This window comes from Poecilia latipinna, unplaced genomic scaffold, assembly GCF_001443285.1.
Source record: "Poecilia latipinna isolate Pla-1442-1.1 unplaced genomic scaffold, P_latipinna-1.0 Scaffold3517, whole genome shotgun sequence".
In the NCBI taxonomy this organism is placed as follows: Eukaryota; Metazoa; Chordata; class Actinopteri; order Cyprinodontiformes; family Poeciliidae; genus Poecilia; species Poecilia latipinna.
Window position 1 is genome coordinate 27,040 of NW_015116133.1, and position 17,620 is coordinate 44,659.

Consider the following 17,620-nt stretch of genomic DNA (forward strand, 5'->3'; position numbering starts at 1 on the left):
AAGTTCAGGTGGCAACATCATAGGAGGGTTTGTGAGCCTGTCAACAGTAGCAAATAAAGCTTGACCATTAATGTTTTTGTTTATGACATCTGCAAAGAAAGCCTCTCTTGCATGTTTTAGTGTGTATATATTTAACATGAATATGTAATATGTGTTTATATATCCCAAAAACATGTAATGTATCATGTATTGTGATTTATATGGGAAAATGTAATGGTAATATATGTAAAGGTATAGTGTCACATGTATGTCTGATATATGATAGGATATTTATGGAAACATAAATGAAATAAATGTTGAGATGTCGATATGTGGCAGAAAGGAATTAATCTCAAAATTTCAACGCATTAATATTACATACTGCATTTTAATCAGAAAAACTATTTGGACCTAAAAGCCTCTCTCCCTCTGAGGGTTTCCTCCTTCAGAAAACACTCATGGACTCCACACACATGGAGTTCTCTGTGACAGCAGACAACAACTACATTTGAAAATGTTTCCCCTTTCTTGTGTTGCGTTGCTAGCCTGCATCTGCTCATCTACGTATGTGAGCTCAAAGTTTCACATGTATAAATTACATCAGTCGCTCGGCTGCATGAGGACAAGCGACTGTCGCCTCATCACAACACTTCCATAGAAAATTAATGGAGAGGAAAATTTTTAAATTAACATTTAAAAAACGTTAATTTACAAATTTAGAAAATTACTTCCATTAAACCCTCCTAAATATAAAAACCTGGAAAACTGAGAATCTTCAGACATGTTTGGTTTGAGACCATAAACATTTTTGTTAAACATTTTTTTAAACGTGAATATGTGTGTTTGTTACCGTCCAGACCCGCCTGCCTGGGCTTAAGTTGGTTTTCAATGCAGAAAAATCAAATGTTACAATATGTTCACACCTGTCCTCCACAACTACTTAACTGTTCAAGGGGCTGATACTGAAGTTACCAGTTGCTACGTATATTTATGTATTCTAATTGATGAGAATCTATCCATTAAATCTCATACTGACAAGCTGGTTTCTAACCAACACTTAAAATGGGATTTGTTTTCAGAAAAACAAAGGGTTTCTCACATCAAGTCAGAAGGAACCTGATTAATTCAATCATTCTGCTTCTGATAGATTATAGAGATCTGCTATTTATTAACTCTTTAGCCCAGCATTTGGAAAACTTGGATGCTGCACATCATTGTGCCCTGTGTTTCATAACTAACTGTGGCTATTGAATACATTATTGCACTTTGTGTGCTATGACAAAATGTCCCTCAGACTTTCTCTCTTGCTGGTTTTTATCTGTAAATGCGTCTTTGTGCATCTTCCTACATGTTTATGTTCACTTTTGTGAACAACTTACAGCCATTATAGCTTGTGTTCTCAGAGCATCATTTTGAGGCAGGTCCCAAAGGTCAGAACTGAGCTGAGTAAAAAGCTTTTAAATTTTACACCTGTGCCACCTGGAATAATTTGCAGATGGATTTAAAGTTATCATCTCATGGTTATTCCACGAATATTGGTTCCTCAGTTAAAGTATTAGTATTGTTGTTTCTGAATGAATATGAACATGTTTTCCTGCATTATTTGAAGTCTGAAAGCACTGCATCTTTTTCATTATTTTGTCCATTTCTCATTTTCGCGCTGAGACATTAGTCCTCTAATCCTGGAGATGTTCTTCAGGTGATAGAAGGTCGACTTTGTGACTGTCTTAATGTGGCTCTGAAGGTTCAGAGCCACATTAAGTAATATTTAACCCTTGAGTGGGGGGAGCTGCCCACATGAGACAAAGGGCGATCTGGTAGAACTGTGTGTCTGCTGAGCTCATCTTAGTCCAACTGACTTCTCAGTCCAACTGACCTAAAGATGATGTTAAAGGTTTAATGGAGAAATGTTGTTGTGATTAAATGCTTAAGTCGGAGTGTCAGAAAGTGCTGGAGCTTCTTAAAGAGACAGAGGCCCAATTTCAAGGCATTACATTAAGAAGCCAAATTTCTTTTATGTCATATTCAACTCACAGGCAACTGATTGTACTATAAAATAGCACTATGTGCCTGGAAAACACATACTACTACTTCTTTAAAGATTTCAAACCTTAACAGATGTTTGTGCCAGCTAGTCATGGTGACAATTTTAGCATTACTGAAATGATGAAACACTCCACCAACACACTGCTCAGCATGTTGTTTTACCACCAATTTGATGGTAAAGAGGCAGTCTGTACACTTATGTTATAGTGTTCATAGAAATCAAATAATAGTAATTTTACACATAGTAGGAAACCTCATAAAAGACTGACTGTGTTAACAAAACACACAAATCCACCATCATCTTTGGACTTTAAGCATCATACATTTTATGCTGACAGGACCATTCCAGTGTATTTGTAGATGGCAGAAATCATAAAGTGCTTATTGATTATTGTGAACCTAGAACTCATAGTTGACTGGTCCAAACTTAATATGTAGTTGCTACTTTTGGGTGATGTTGAGCCCTGAATTATTTTTCAATCAGTTTTATTTTATTGAAAGGATTTTTAATCACTCACACAATTGTATTGGACTCTAGACACAAAACATCTTAGGAAACGCAAAATGTTACACTAATTTAACAGAGTGGTGTGCTTAAATCCCTCCCTCACATTTGCAGTTATTGAAATGTATGACTGCCTATTGGTTCACAGGTTTTGTGCATTTAAGGAGCAGGTTCTTTTATCAGAATCCATATGGATTACTGAGAATGCACACCTACACACCCACACAAATAAGCACACACTTTAAGCCTGCAGTGGTCACATCAAGTTATGCTGACATGGACTAGCATCTGCTCGGCAGCTCCAGAATGACACTGATTTGCACTTAAATGAGTGGATTTAAGTGGCGCGCCACCATTACCACTCGGCCATATGTGATCCCTGTGTCTTTATCCTGCATTACACTGAGGAGGATGAGAGAAGCTGGGAGGGTGGGCAAGGAAACGGCAAGAGGCAGGGTGGATGGGGCCACGTGAGATCAGGACAGACAGCAACAGCAGGGAGTGAGAGAGTGGGGGAAAAGAAGGCATAAAGAGAAAGAAATGGGTCTGTAATGAGAAAGAGATGGAGCTGAGACAAAAATGCTAAAAGAGAGAGAAGGGAGATACGAAACAGAGAGGGAGGATTAGGCTGACATGATGAGAGAGAAGAAAAGGGGGTGAAAGAGGCAAATGTTAGCAGTTCTGACCGTGATGAAATATTAATATGTGCTGTTAAACAAACACAAACAAACAAGGGGTTAACCTAGACTCCCACATCTCCCAGGAATTATTAAAAAAACATTTGTGTGAACCCAAATCGATCAACCTAGACAGAATTCAAATGTATCAATTTGAAGTAATACTCTTAATACTTAAGATATGTTCAGAAATTGATACCTAATACAAATTTTCCTTTATTTCTGAAAAATAAAGGGATTTATTCTACTTAAAAGAAATTAACTCTTTTTTTTCCCACTGAATAAAAGATCCATTGATTCTCTGTACCTATAAGACGTGGGCACATCATATATCATATATCAACACTAGAACATTTCTGAAGAAATTTAAATGGGACCTGCCAAAGTGTGCCCGTCTGATGCTACAAATTAGCATCAATGCTAAAGTAAGCTGCAATGTACTCAAAAGCATGTGGAGAGTCACAAACATGTTGAGTAACATGGACTTACTCCATTCTGTATGTTAAAATTAGTGTACAAGTTAAAATGAGCCAAATTGCTAACATTAGCCTAAACTCTGTCGCTAGCATGTTGTTTTACATTTTCTTCCTCCATTCAGTGTACTAAGTGTGACTAATAAATAAGAAAAAATAGATATAAACACTATTTTTAGGGAAAATGCTATTGGGGAGCAGAGAAAGAATTTTGAGCTCCATGAGGAAAGAGACCGAAGGATTGCATGTCAGGCTGAAGTCAAATCCCAGCAGAAGGAGATTCAAAGACTGCAAAAAATGTTGGAAAAAGAACGTCACCTGCAAGTCAAACGTGAACAGGTTTCTTGCTCTTTCAAAGTTACAACTGACAAGAACGTTCTTCAACAGCTGGAGTACTTCAAGTGGGAGGCTGCAAAATACGCCTCCCGCAATAAAGGTCTGATTGAAGTAATGGTTGAAGAATACCGAGTGAGACTCAAATATGAGGAGCAGCTCAAAATACACTCTGAGCAAGCTTCCAAATTTAAGGCTCAGGAGGAAACGGTGAAAGCTCTGCAGGGTCAGGTTGCGGACCTGAAGGTGGAGTTGAAACTTGCTCTAGAAAACAACCATCCTAGAGTCTCCACCTGACCAGAGGTCCCCCTGCAAAGAGAAGGCTCCCTACAAACAGAGGAGACCAAGGATAGACAGACCTTGAATCAACCAGGGAGGTCTGAAGAAAGACAGACCTCCAATCAACCAGGGAGGTCTAAAGAAAGATGGACCTCCAATCAACCAGGGAGGTCTGAAGAAAGATGGACCTCCAATCAACCAGGGAGGCCTGAAGAAAGACAGACCTTGAATCAACCAGAGAGGTCTGAGGAAAGATGACTTTGAATATAAAGTCTATGTGAAGTATAGACTTTATATTCTATACTTCACATAGAATGCGTGTTTGGTGTGAATGCGTGTTTGGTGCATTCACACCAAACACGCTCAAAACGTGTTTGGTGTGAATGCACCATTAGAATGTTTAGTCCCTATGGTAACAATGACTTCATCAGTGATGACATCACTCTTTGATGCATCAAAGGAATCTCTCTCTTGAGTGTAGCACACAGACTGTTTTTTCAGACCTGTTCCTTATAAGTTAACTTGTAGGTTCCTGTAACATTTAAGTTATGAATCTTCTTTCTACAGGAGCATTACAATTATTTGAAGGCACAGAATCAGTCCAGTAGGTTCACATTCTCAGGTGAGAGAGACTCACCTGGCGTAAAGTAAATTTTTTGGTACTGGAATTCCACCGAGGATAAATTACTTTAATCAAAGCATGTCATGAATATATGTGCATATATTCCATCTTAAGTACATAGCATAATAGTTTTTTTGTTGCTTTTTCCACCACTGGATGATATAACATAAACAGCACTGTTCAGAGATGCAATGAGTTTATAGCAGTGGCCCTGATGCCAACATCTGGCGATGGAGAGCAGTGACTAACTTGCGAACTGCACCACTGTGCAGCCTGCTTGCAAGTCAATCACTGTTCTCCCTATGCATTGCTATGGCAGGCCCCAATTATCAATACCAAGTCAGTATCGATACTAGATGATACTTTAGATTCAGATTCCATATTGAAATTTTATTTTATCTTTGTATTGTAGTTTCTGAACTCTGTCTATAAACTTTGTACAAATTCTGATATAGATATTGATAAAATCATTCAAAGGAAAAACTCCAAAGCACCCAAAGACCAGAAGTATGATGATCAATCAAAATTCAATAAAATGTATCAATATTTGCAATATTTACAAAGGACCAACAACCACACATACATGCTCATCCCACTCATGTTTCTGAACTGTGGGAGAATTCCAGAACACCCAGAGACCCCATGCATGACCAGGGAGAACATGCACACTCCATGCAGAAAGACCCCAGGCTGAGATTCAAACCCAAAAACTTCTTGTTGCCAGGCAACAGAGCTGCAGCTGTTTCACTGCACTTCCTTAAATAAAACAGATCAACAAATGTTTTTTACCTGACTAAAAATGTTGGACAGATTGTGTCCTTGTAGCCAGTCATAGCCCCTTTAGCTACAGATAACGTCAGTGAGGCACTTTTTGTAGCTATATGCTCATCTCTGACATAAATCTGAGGATTTGGCTGAGATGTTTTTTTTTTTTTTGTGTGTGTGTGTGTGTTTTTTTTACATGAATAATCAGTTTCAAGTTCAACAACAAATAAACACTGGAAGTTGATATTCCATTCTTAATTCCATAGTGCTAGGTAGATTCACTGGTATGTTTTGGTTCACTATCATGTTGCAGGTTCAGTTCTGCTTCAGCTTCAAGTTTTATTCCAATGATATCACGTTTGGTCAGCACTTCTGATTTCCAAAAAGAACCTTCATTATGTTTCTTAGCAGGCTGCACAGTGGTGCAGTCGGTAGAGCTGTTGTCTTGCAGCAAAAAGGTTCTGGGGTCGATTCCCGTGCTGGGGGCTTTCAGCATGGAGTTTGCATGTTCTCCCTGTGCATGTGTGGGTTCTTTCCAGGTACTCCGGCTTCATCCCACAGTCCAGAAACATGACTGTCAGATTAAATGGCCTCTCTAAATTCTCCCTAGGTGAAAGTGTGTGTATGGTTGTGTGTTTCTGTGTTACCCTGCGACAGACTGGTGACCTGTCCAGGGTGACCTCGCCTCTTGCCCAAAACATTAGCTGGAGATAGACATCAGCACCCCTCCTGACCCCACTAAGGGACAAGGGTGTAAGAAAATGGATGGGTGGACGTTTCTTTGCCTACCAGACTCAGTTAAAGCACAGATGATCAACAATAATGATAATTGGATTAACTAAATCCAAGTTTAATCAACTTAAATAAAATATAGTAAAAACTTAGAATTATGATGAAAATCCTTGAATTTTCAAAAAAAAACAAACAAAAAAAAAACACCCAGCTAATTTAAGGATTAATAGGACACTAGAGAGAGACAGGAAGAACAGAATATGAGGTTTGCATTTAGTTGATTTTTAGTTCTCCTCTTTCTTTCTGGTCCTGTCCCTTTCCAACGATTATCAATTGTTACAGCTCTTTGATTAAGACTCCACTACTGGGGTCCTTAAGATCGACCACAGATCTGGAGTTTACCTGTTTTAAACACCAGTTTTCTAGTCACCACATCTTAATGGGGTAGTTTAATATCACTTCACTTTAATATCACTCTTTATGAGCCCTCTGTTTGAGTAAGGGTAAAGCAATTTCTTAGTGCTTTTGGCCTCAGGAACTTCGAGAAGAGACGGTGGAAAACAGCTAAATGTTAAGAAATGTTGAAGGAGGAAGACTCCACACAGTTCTGTATTTGTTTTTATGAACATCACTGTGGGAGAGACAGCTTGATGGAAGTGCAGCTGAGGAACTGAGCCTGGAGCAGTGGAAAGCAGTTCTGATGCTTCAGGATGATGTGGGAACAATCTCCTTAACTCATCATTTACTTTTCCTGTAAAAAGAACCAGCAGCTCTGATTTTGACTGGCAAACAAAACATCTTTTAAAAGAATCAATATATCTGTTGGAGGAAGATACTGAGGTTCTTTTTAAGCTATATTTTAGATCAGGGGTCCCCAAACTTTTTCCTGCGAGGGCCACATAACTTTTCCCTTCTCTGCTGGGGGGCCGGAGTCAGTTTGTAACAGAAAAAGTGTGACGATTGCAAGAGTGCCTAAATGTAAACATTTCTTGTTTTCCAGAAAGCACAATCAAATAACCTTCTCTGGGTTCATGCTGGCTGAAATAACACTATTTATGAAATAAATACCGTATTTTCCGGACTATAAGTCTCAGATATCTCTGCCGCTCCAGGTTTTCCACAACGATGCAGCAGCAAAGGGGGGCGGACACCCAAAATTTGAGTCATAACAGGTCAATTGAATATCACATTTATGACGATTGAAAAAGAAAAAGTTGCCAAGTTTAGATTTAACTGAACTGATTACGGCAGTTTCCAAACGGTAACTGTAACAGTAAAAGTGCTGATCCTTCGTGTCTGCTACTAGCATGTGCTAAATGAAAATGGGCGCTTTCTTCTTCTTCTTCTTCAGATTTCAACGGCAGCTTGCATCAATTATTGTTGCACTACTGCCATCTACTGGATCCTAATATCTATACCTCAAATTCTCATAATGATCCCAGTATTATTTAAAAAACGAAAAATCTTCTTTTTCCCCTCAATGCTATTTAACTGATCAACAACATTCTCAAATTTCAATTCCCTATTAAAACCTAATTCCGTTTTAATGGGCGCTTTCTTCTTTTATTTCCAATTTTGACTTCCAATGATTCACTTCCTGCTAAAGAGCCCCCTGGTGGTTGAAGAAAAATCCACATATAAGCTGCACCGGGCTATGAGCCGCAAGATTCAAAGCTTAGGAAAAAAGTAGCGGCTTGTAGTCCAGAAAATGCGGTATATGAAAAAAAATCTAAATGCTCTCTGGTATTGTTCAGGGAGCTGGACCAAATGCGGAGGCGGGCCGGATCCAGCCCGCAGGCCGTAGTTTGGGGACCACTGTTCTAGATGATTATCCACTGAAAAAAATTCAGTGGATTCCTACAGACAGATTCCAAGTGAAGTAAACATCTCAAACTGATCCTGGTTGTCTTCCCTCATTTTTCTACTGTTTTTTTTTTTTCCCTTTTGTTCTTTTCTCTTGGTGCCTCAAACTTTGTTAAAACATTGCCTTTTCTCATTGTTTAATGTCCAATTTTCCTCTCTGCACTTGGTGCTATTTATTTTACTGTCTGTCATCCACTCAGTGTTTTCGTGCAGTTCAGTGTTGTCTCACTGTGTCATAAATGTTCCTACTGCTTACTCATGTATCTTATAAGAACAAAACTGTTATTGTGCATCTAATAGTGTTTTTCTAGTAGTTTGATTTATTTAAAAAAGGGATTGAGATACGGTTTGGCTTCTAAATGCGCCTTTGAAGAGGAAAGTGAGAGTCAAGCTTACTTTTATTGAAGAAAACAATTATAATTGGGATAACCAAATATTTGAGTGCAATTTAAAGAAATAGAACTATTGTCTAGGATCCTGTTAGGTGTATGACAGGGACTCACATTGTGACTGCTCATCATTATATAAAATATCAAAAACAGCTGACAAGGCAGGATAAAATCTACTATGGTTATGCTGGCAAAACATATTAGCATCACCTGTAATGCTGCCTAAAGATTTTGATTGAATATATTCATGAGGAAATGTACAAAACTCTAAGATCTTAGAGAGTGAAAGCAATAGAAGAAACAACACAGCGAGACAAATTACAGCTTGCAACTGCCAGAAATTCGATCGGTGTAGGATTAGTGTTTTCAGGTAAGCTGTGTGCAGCGGGTAATTTGCTCTAGGAGTGCAAATTAAAATCATGAAATAGAGATGTTCTCTGCAATTACTGCAAATCACTGGATTTCTCAGGTAATATTAGCTCTGGTGGAACTGAAGATTGGTGTGGATTGACAGACATAGACAGACAGGCCTTCTCTGTCCTCTACTTGAGATCCAGGCTAGTAGACACGTGCATGCATGCGTGTGCACAGCTACATACATGCATCCATCCATACATACATAGATACATAAATACTGTACATATACTCAATTAAATTAATTCAGCGATTAGTTCAGTGAATCGCAGGGCCTGTAATTGATTAATCACTATTAATTGCATTTTAAATGAGAACTTAACATCAACAAAATAAACAACATTTTCAATTCAGAAAACCTTTTTGCCACTAAATTACTGAATAAATAGACAAGACATGTATTGTTTTTAACCTTTTTTAGGTTATTCAACCATAATATTGCTGCAAAATGATTGTGTTTCAGGAGCCCCTGATCATTCATGGAACTTCTTTGTGCTGCTGCTACATGTTTAGCATTGAGATGCTATTTTAGGCTTGAATGGCTTTGCTGATAGGCTAACTACATTTAGCCCAACTTGAACACAACATTATTCTATTGCTGCGTCCCATTGGTTTTCCAAGGGAAGCAGCTTTGTCATTCATCGCTGACGTCTAAGGATGTCATTTGAAAGGTTCTGTTTTGGGACTTCTGTATGTAAAACAGAAAAAAAAATGATTGTGTTAACATCTTTAATGCATTAAAATATGTGTAATTAAGTAATCAAAAACATCGCATCGAAGTCCCAACACTAATATATTTGCATATGTGATATTCAGGGTGTACTTTGTGCTAAACTGACCTTTTGAAATTGTGACTGAAAAGGTTGACTTTGAGCTGATATGTTGTAATGAAAGATTTTTGTAGATTTTAACTCTTTATTCAAGAAATACAGAGAATGCAGTCAGTACTTGTTGGAAATTGCTGTAATGTTGCGTTCAGCTTGTTGGCACTTTCCCTCATCACTTCTTGTTTTGTGTTATTATCAATTCTGGAGGAATGTTATTTCTGTTGCTGTTACATTACTTATTCAATTATTGTGTGTACCTTGCCTTTCCAGTTTGTTTTGGTTTGGGTTTTTTCAAATGGATCTGAGATCTAATATTTCCCCAAGCTGCCGTACCTTTGAGAGTTAGGCCCAGGGTTCTGAAACATTTGCTCCTTTTGTTCCAGTTACATTAAATGACATGACTTCTTTAATTGTAACGGCAAAATCATCAACTTATTCATTAATTCTTCTACTTCAGTCTTTATTAGTTGAGTCTGTAACCTGCTCTGGTCCATCCATATTGTTTATAATCAACAACTCCCTGAAGCAAGGTTATGTTCCATCTTAATTTAAGAAAGGCTCAACAATTCTAATCTTGATGCCAGCTCTGTTTGTAATGTTTGTTCCATTGTAAAGCTCCTTCTTGTTGCTAAATTATTTTAGAAAGTTGTGGAAACCCAACTTAGAGGTCACTCTGACACACATTGAATCTGCATAATGGTCTGTCAAAGGCTGCTGATGAAGGGACGACTTGATCTCAGCACCATCCACCATAAAACTTTGATCGATAGGCTGTAGGTTTTGGCAGATTCTGGTGTTGTTCATATTGGATGATTTACTCTGGTGATTTGAACCCTTTCCATACACACGCCAAACACACACAATGCTTTAAAACAAAACAACAAAAAAGCAAAACACACAAGCTAATTTCGAAATTGATCATAAACAATACTTAGATTCCCATCAATAACATGAATACTAAGTGCAGACCAAACCGCTTAAGTGAAAGCAAAAATTCTAAACATCTAACAGTAGAATCATGTTGTATGTTTTATGAAACATATCTCCAAGGGAATTCTAGCTGAGTTTTTGACAAACTCATCATGTCGCTTTTGATTGGACGTTCTGCATCAGGACAGACTGACTCTACCTGGCACCCCACTTACCAGTGGGGTTTCACAGGGTTCCATTCTGGGTACATTATTTTCTTTTACATTTTTTTTTATTACCTAGCATTGTTCAGTGTCTTTCTGACATCTTTTAACTATGCTGATGTCATCATTTTGTATCTTTGTATAGACTTTCCACTGATTGGCTCCACAGCTATTTTCTTATTTCACCATCACATCTTGATAATGGCTTCTAGTCAACTGCATTCAAAGATCAATCAAACCATGGCTTCTTTTTTGCTCAGAAGCCAACTGCAATATAAGACATGTTGGAGTAACATTTGAGGGCTTCATTCTCATCAGATAGATTTATCATCCCTGTTGCTTTAAAAAACATCTCCTAAATACAACATACATTTTATAAAGTAGATCTAAAGGACATTATTCATACATTTCTGTCAGTGTACTTTACAATACGGAATACCGTATTTGCTGTTTCAGAATGCAGCAGCCAGACGGCTCACTAAATCCATCACAAACACTCATATCACCCTGGTTTCTCTCTTCACTTACTCCTGCAAATGAACTCTACTGGTTCTGGACGCTTTGAAGAATCTGTTCAAATCCCTTTTCTTTTATCGGGTATTATGTGATGATTTTATTTGTTTTTTTAATTTGCTTTATACTATTCATAATTTTTAATTAGATTGTAGTTGTACAGAGGAACTCAACTTGTGGTTAATCAGATTAGCTTTGATTGATCAAATTGCTCCACATTTATGCAAACATTATTTTGTAGCTTTTTTATAATTTAGATGTTTTTCTCAAATAAATGCCATTGTTGGATTTTATGTGCCGTCTGTTTCACATTCAGATGCAAAACTGATGGATAATATATTTTTAGCCTTTCTGAACAAAAGCTTTACATGCCAGGTCAAATGGACAGATAGAGCACTCTGAAACTGCAAAATACTGAGGTGCAGGACGAGCAACGTTCTAAATGTAGAAAAAATTATTCAGCATGAATGAAATGTAGATAAAGATGAAGAGTGTAAGAAGACCATTTTTCTTTTGCAGGTGTTGGTCACACCCACAATCTGAAAGAATGAAAAGAATTTATTTCCACTGTGTTTTGAGTAGCACATAGCTACGTATTATCACTGATCACTTTTTTGTTGATTGTTCTCATTAATGCAGGTAATGAACTGGTGTCAGCCCGCTGCTGCTCAATGTTCTTTTTGACCTGTCTCTGCACCCATAGGGCTTCTGTGTAGTTTGGCTCTAATGGCAGATTAGGGATTTGGAGCAGATGGAGCATAAAACAATCGGAGCACACATCAGGGAGCAGGCCGCTGCCTTTATGAGTTGTGTGACAGCTAAGGTGTACATTAACAGCTTACTGCCTTATTGGTTATGTGGAAGGAAGGTTATTGAGTGTGTGTGTGATTGTAGATTTAATTTATCATCAAATTAAAGAGTCAGAGAATGGGCATCTCATAAACTTGTTCCATTCTAAATACTGACAGTGCTATGAAGCCATTTTCGCTTTCTTTTTCGTCAAAGTTATCACAAGAATTTTAATAACCAAGATCATGCATGTTGATTTTATTTGTTGTGCAAATAAAGCTATCCAAACAGCTAGTTATGCTTTTTTTATTCATAAGAAATAATAACTGTCTTCTTATTAACTCTACAGTCAAGACATCACTGAAATTCATGTCCGACATCATGATGTCATGTAAAAAATCTCTATATTTATCCAGAAATAAAGGACACTAGGAAAAATCATGGCTCTTCCCAGGAACAGCCTGCCAACCAAAATTACTCCAAAAGCTCATTGAGAACAACATGCAAAGCACTACAGGCCTCATTTCAGGACTCTACAATAGGATATTGGCAAAAACTGCCTCCATGGGAGAGCGCCAAGGCCAAACCATGGCTGATTAAAAACAAAACAAAGGCATGTCTCATTTTTGCCAAAACAATCTTGATGATCTCCCCCAAACAAAATCTGTGCACTGACAAGAGAAACGCTGAGCTTTTAGGAAGACATGTATACCTTTACATTTGGCCAGTAAATAAAGAATTAACAGCATTTCAGAAAGCCACACTGCTGGCTGTCAAACACAGTTGTTGTATCGTAATGGCCTGTTCTGGAGCTGGACGGGTTATAGGAACTGATTGAACCATGAATTCTACTTCCAAGCAGAAAACCTTGAGGGAGAATGTCCAACTGTCAGTTTGTGACCTTAACCTCAGGCAAAGTTGGATTTGACTTTTTGATTTTGATAGTTGGTCAATGATCGAAAGCAAGTCAAACTCGGAATAACTCTAAATGCAAAAAATAAAACAGAACTACAAGCAGCAATCAACAGGTTCCAAGCCCAACCCAGTCCATGGCCGTTGGCCCCTCACCCTTCAGCTCCCCACACACTCTGCTCCCCTCTTCCTACCAAACTGGTGTTGCTGCACCTTTTAGCATGTTGACCAAATTGGAAATGTGGAGGACAGTGCTCCTCAAAGGTGTTGCCATTATAATGCCGCTACCCTATGGATGGTAGTGTAGAAGCCTGTCCACCCCTAGTCCCGTTTCTTCCCTTACCCTCTCCACTCCTCCCCTGAAGCTCAGCGTTGCTGGATCCCTCTTTATGTTGATCAACACAGAATAGATTGTAGTAGATATTTATTGTCCCCCACTGGGGAAATTCAGGTGCAACAGCAACATCAAACTACATATGTTCAGGCAAAAGATCAAAATGTGTTGAGAAAATATGAACGGGATAATAATAATATACAGTGCATAAACAATACTGTGCATTTAAAAAGATAAGCAATGTGAAGGTTTTAGATTGGGCTAGCTGAAGAGAAAATCTTAAATTTGATTGAAACATTGTGGCATGACCTGAAACAGGCTGGCTGCTCTCAGAATCCCTCAGATGTGGCTGAACTCAGATCTGCAATGAGGAGGGAGACTCTTATTGCTACTACTTGATGGGAGATGTTGCTGAAGACATATAGGAAGTTTTATACTAACCATAAACGGTAGCTTTGCTTTAATAATAATATATTAATTAAACTAGTGAAGACTTAATTATCAAACACAGAGTATTAAATGTGCATCTTTGTCTGCCTATCTTACTGTTCCTCATCTTTATGTTAGGTCTGCATGTGCGTTTCTGTGAGAAACACATTTATCCATCATATTTTGCAGTGCTTCTTTCATCCACATCTGAACATCTGCTTTGCCATCATCATCTCTCACTGCTTGTCTCATGCCCATGGCAGGCAGGGAGAGCAGTATGGCGGCAAACCCTTGCACCTAGGTGGGAAAAAAAAATCTGAGTTTACACAACGGAAAGGCGGAGAAATTAAAGATGATTTTTTTTTTTTTATTCGCTTTATCTGAAGGAGAATTCATTACCTGGCAGAGGAGCGAGAGCTGAGCGCTGTCAGCCAAGAATAATGACTTGTCTAACTGATAGGGAAACACACACATACTCACAGACACACACACACGCACGTACACATGCCCTCACACACAATTTCATATGCACAAAGAAGATAACTCACAAAATCAACAAGCTAAGACACACAACACACACTCGGTGTCAAACGTTGTGAATCTGCTTTTAGTTTGGATATAAACACTCTCACATACACACACCATACTCAATAAACAGCGAATAGATTCATTCAAACAGCAGTCGCTCTTAATCATGACTTCAGTCTTACTGGATGTGTGCGTTAGTGTGTTTATCTGCAGAGGCCCCGCCCTTCTGCAGAGGTCAAAACTCCAGCCACCCTTGTTCCATCAATTTCTGCTTTCTTTGGCAATAAATGCTGATATTTGAGTCATAAAGTATTCTCGTCAGTGAGCTGGAATGTCTACAATAAGACACCAGAGGGCATAAATGGTGACATCATAAGTGGAGTGACGGTGAGCACTCAAGAGAGGAAAGTGAAGGTCAGCAGTTGTACAGGATACCTGGTGGACACGTTACACAGGATTACCAGGATCTGACAGCTTGAATGGGTTCACAGCTTGGCTTTCCATCATGCTGGACGACCATAATCTGCTACTTCTCAGATTTTGGCATATACTCCTTACAACATGGGGCAAGAAGACATGGGATGTTTGAGTGCCTCTTATGTGCCTACTGGTTCCAACACTTGGTCACTGTAACAGCTGTCCAACATAGATATGGATCAATTGTACAACACAAAAACATGGCCTCAGGGAAACCTACAATCTCTGTAACACTGTCAAGCGCTGGCAATGTGTGTCTGAATCAACGTCTACATTTGGAGACCTTCATTCATGGTTTGTCCAAGAAATGTCCAAGAAATGACTTCACTCTACTCTTGGTGTCTCATGTATGTGCCATCACTTTAGAAATCAAAGCATTTACAAAACTGTCATTGGCACAAATCAGTAAATTTCTCTGGCCTTATTTTTTTTAGATAGAATGTTGATTAAACCTTTTTGAACCAGTACAGTTCTGTATAGACTGGATTTCATGGATGTGTCTACACGTACACACACACACACACACACACACACATATATATATATATATATCTTTGAAATTCCAAGCACAAAATGGGGAATGGTCAAAATAAGGAAAAAGATGCAGTGCTTTCATACTCAAATAATGCAAAGAAAACAAGTTCATATTCATTTAGAAACAACAATGCTAATGTTTTAACTCGGGAAGAGTTCAGAAATCAATATTTGGAGGAATAACCATGAAGTTTTCAATGGAGTTGAGTGCAGTGGTCTCTTAATATTTTCCAGAGCTGGCTGAAAAAAATAGATAGATAGATAGATAGATAGATAGATAGATAGATAGATAGATAGATAGATAGATAGATAGATAGATAGATAGATAGATAGATAGATAGAGTGAGCACATGTAGAGGTCATTCCACCTAGTATACAAGTCTCCATACAAGCTGTATTCCAGACAAACTCAAATCTAATTTCTTCGATGTGACACACACACTCTCAGCCCGGCATGCCTGTCTTTGTTGGTAATAACCTCTGTGTTTCCCAGTCCTAAGGAAATCAGATGGAATGTGAAATTGAAAACAAACAGTCATTTCAGATAGCAAAGCATCTCCGTCAGGCAGCATATTGGAAGCCACAGATTGTTCTCAGACTAGAACCTGATATACAGTATTGCTCATGTTCTCTAAACTCCCATCTAATAGTCAACTTAAACATAATAAGATGCAGTTGAAAGCTGATGGAAGCTGCCACTCCAGTCTTTTGAAGCTGCTGTGGGGTATCTGTCAGAGAAGCTCCTGTCACAGAGGTTTGGCTTGTCATTAGTGAGGGCTGCTTTTGACATTATGGGCTGTGGAGCACTGCAGATTGAGAGTTTGTAAAGTGTTTTATTAATTATTGCATTCCAAATGTTACATACATTGTCATAAACACATTTTAATGTTAACTCCACAGGAACAGTGCATCAATGACAGAAGTTAAATCACATAAGATTGTAAGCTTGTAAATGAATTATTACAAGTATGACTTAGTATGACTGGTTTGTATTTGCTTGGTTTACATGCAAAAGTCAATTTAAAAGTAATGATTGAAGTTTAGTCTAAATGTCCTGGTAACTGAAGCTCTAAATATTTTAAGTCAGAAGGGATTTCTTGCATTTGTTTCATTTATTTTTTGAAAAAATAAATGATACAAATTCAACAAAAAACCTTTGTAACTTTTCAGATTAGAGAGAAGAAAACACAGGCAAGTTTCATCTGTACTGAGACGTCAATGTAAATTCTGCTACTTCATTCCTTCCTAGACTCTCTCCAAAAAAATGGTACTGTTAACATTTTTTTATTTTTTTGCTCTGTGTGTGTGTGTGTGTGTGTGTGTGTGTGTGTGTGTGTGTGTGTGTGTGTGTGGTGTGTGTGTGTGTGTGCTTTTCCATTTCATGTCGGGTTTTGGGGCTCCCTAAGTGGTTTGCAGTATTAAAACCTTCTAACACAAACTGACACATGAGTCACTGCACTGAGACTTCACTCTGCTGTGCTGACAGAGAACTCATTGCTCTGTTTGCGGGTTCGCACGCGCGTGTGTGTGTCCTCACATACTTCGTAACAGGCATTCATGTCTTTTGTCTTGTTTGCATGGTTGTGCAGGTGTTTGTCCATATGCACGTTTGGCATCTCATGCTGTCTGTGTGCGTGAATGTGTGTGTGTCATTCTCCGTGTCTGTGTGAAGGTGAGACACAATAGCAGATTAGTCCTTGAGAACTGGTCCAAAAACTGCTTTCATCTCAATAAACGTGCTTTTACTAAAGTGGTGAAAAGTGCAACAGAGGACTGCTGCCTATTTGGAGATTTTACTGTGGAATGTAACTGAATGTAAGTTATTCATGGAAAAGTTGGTTATATGTGAATCTGTTTATAAAATATTTGAAGGAAATGTAGCTTGGGAAACTAAAATACCAAGGTGCATTACTAGATGACAAGCTGCTATAGCAGTCAACCCAGGAGTGGCATTTCTGAGGATTATGACAGTAGTACTACATGCTAATCTCTCTCTCTCTCTCTCTCTCTCTCTATATATATATATATATATATATATATCAGTGACGTGCGGTGAGGTTCATTGCT

General features: G+C 38.3%; 1 long non-coding RNA gene across 1 annotated transcript in view; it reads left to right on the top strand.

Annotated features, from left to right (window-relative positions):
- The window catches only part of LOC106941143 (uncharacterized), a 10,796-nt gene extending 4,898 nt beyond the window's left edge, over window positions 1–5,898 (top strand). Inside the window, exons 2-3 of the long non-coding RNA XR_001423274.1 lie at window positions 3,634–3,644; window positions 5,888–5,898. This is a non-coding gene — a long non-coding RNA (uncharacterized LOC106941143). The remainder of the gene's footprint in view (window positions 1–3,633; window positions 3,645–5,887) is intronic.
- Window positions 5,899–17,620: the final 11,722 nt, after the last annotated feature.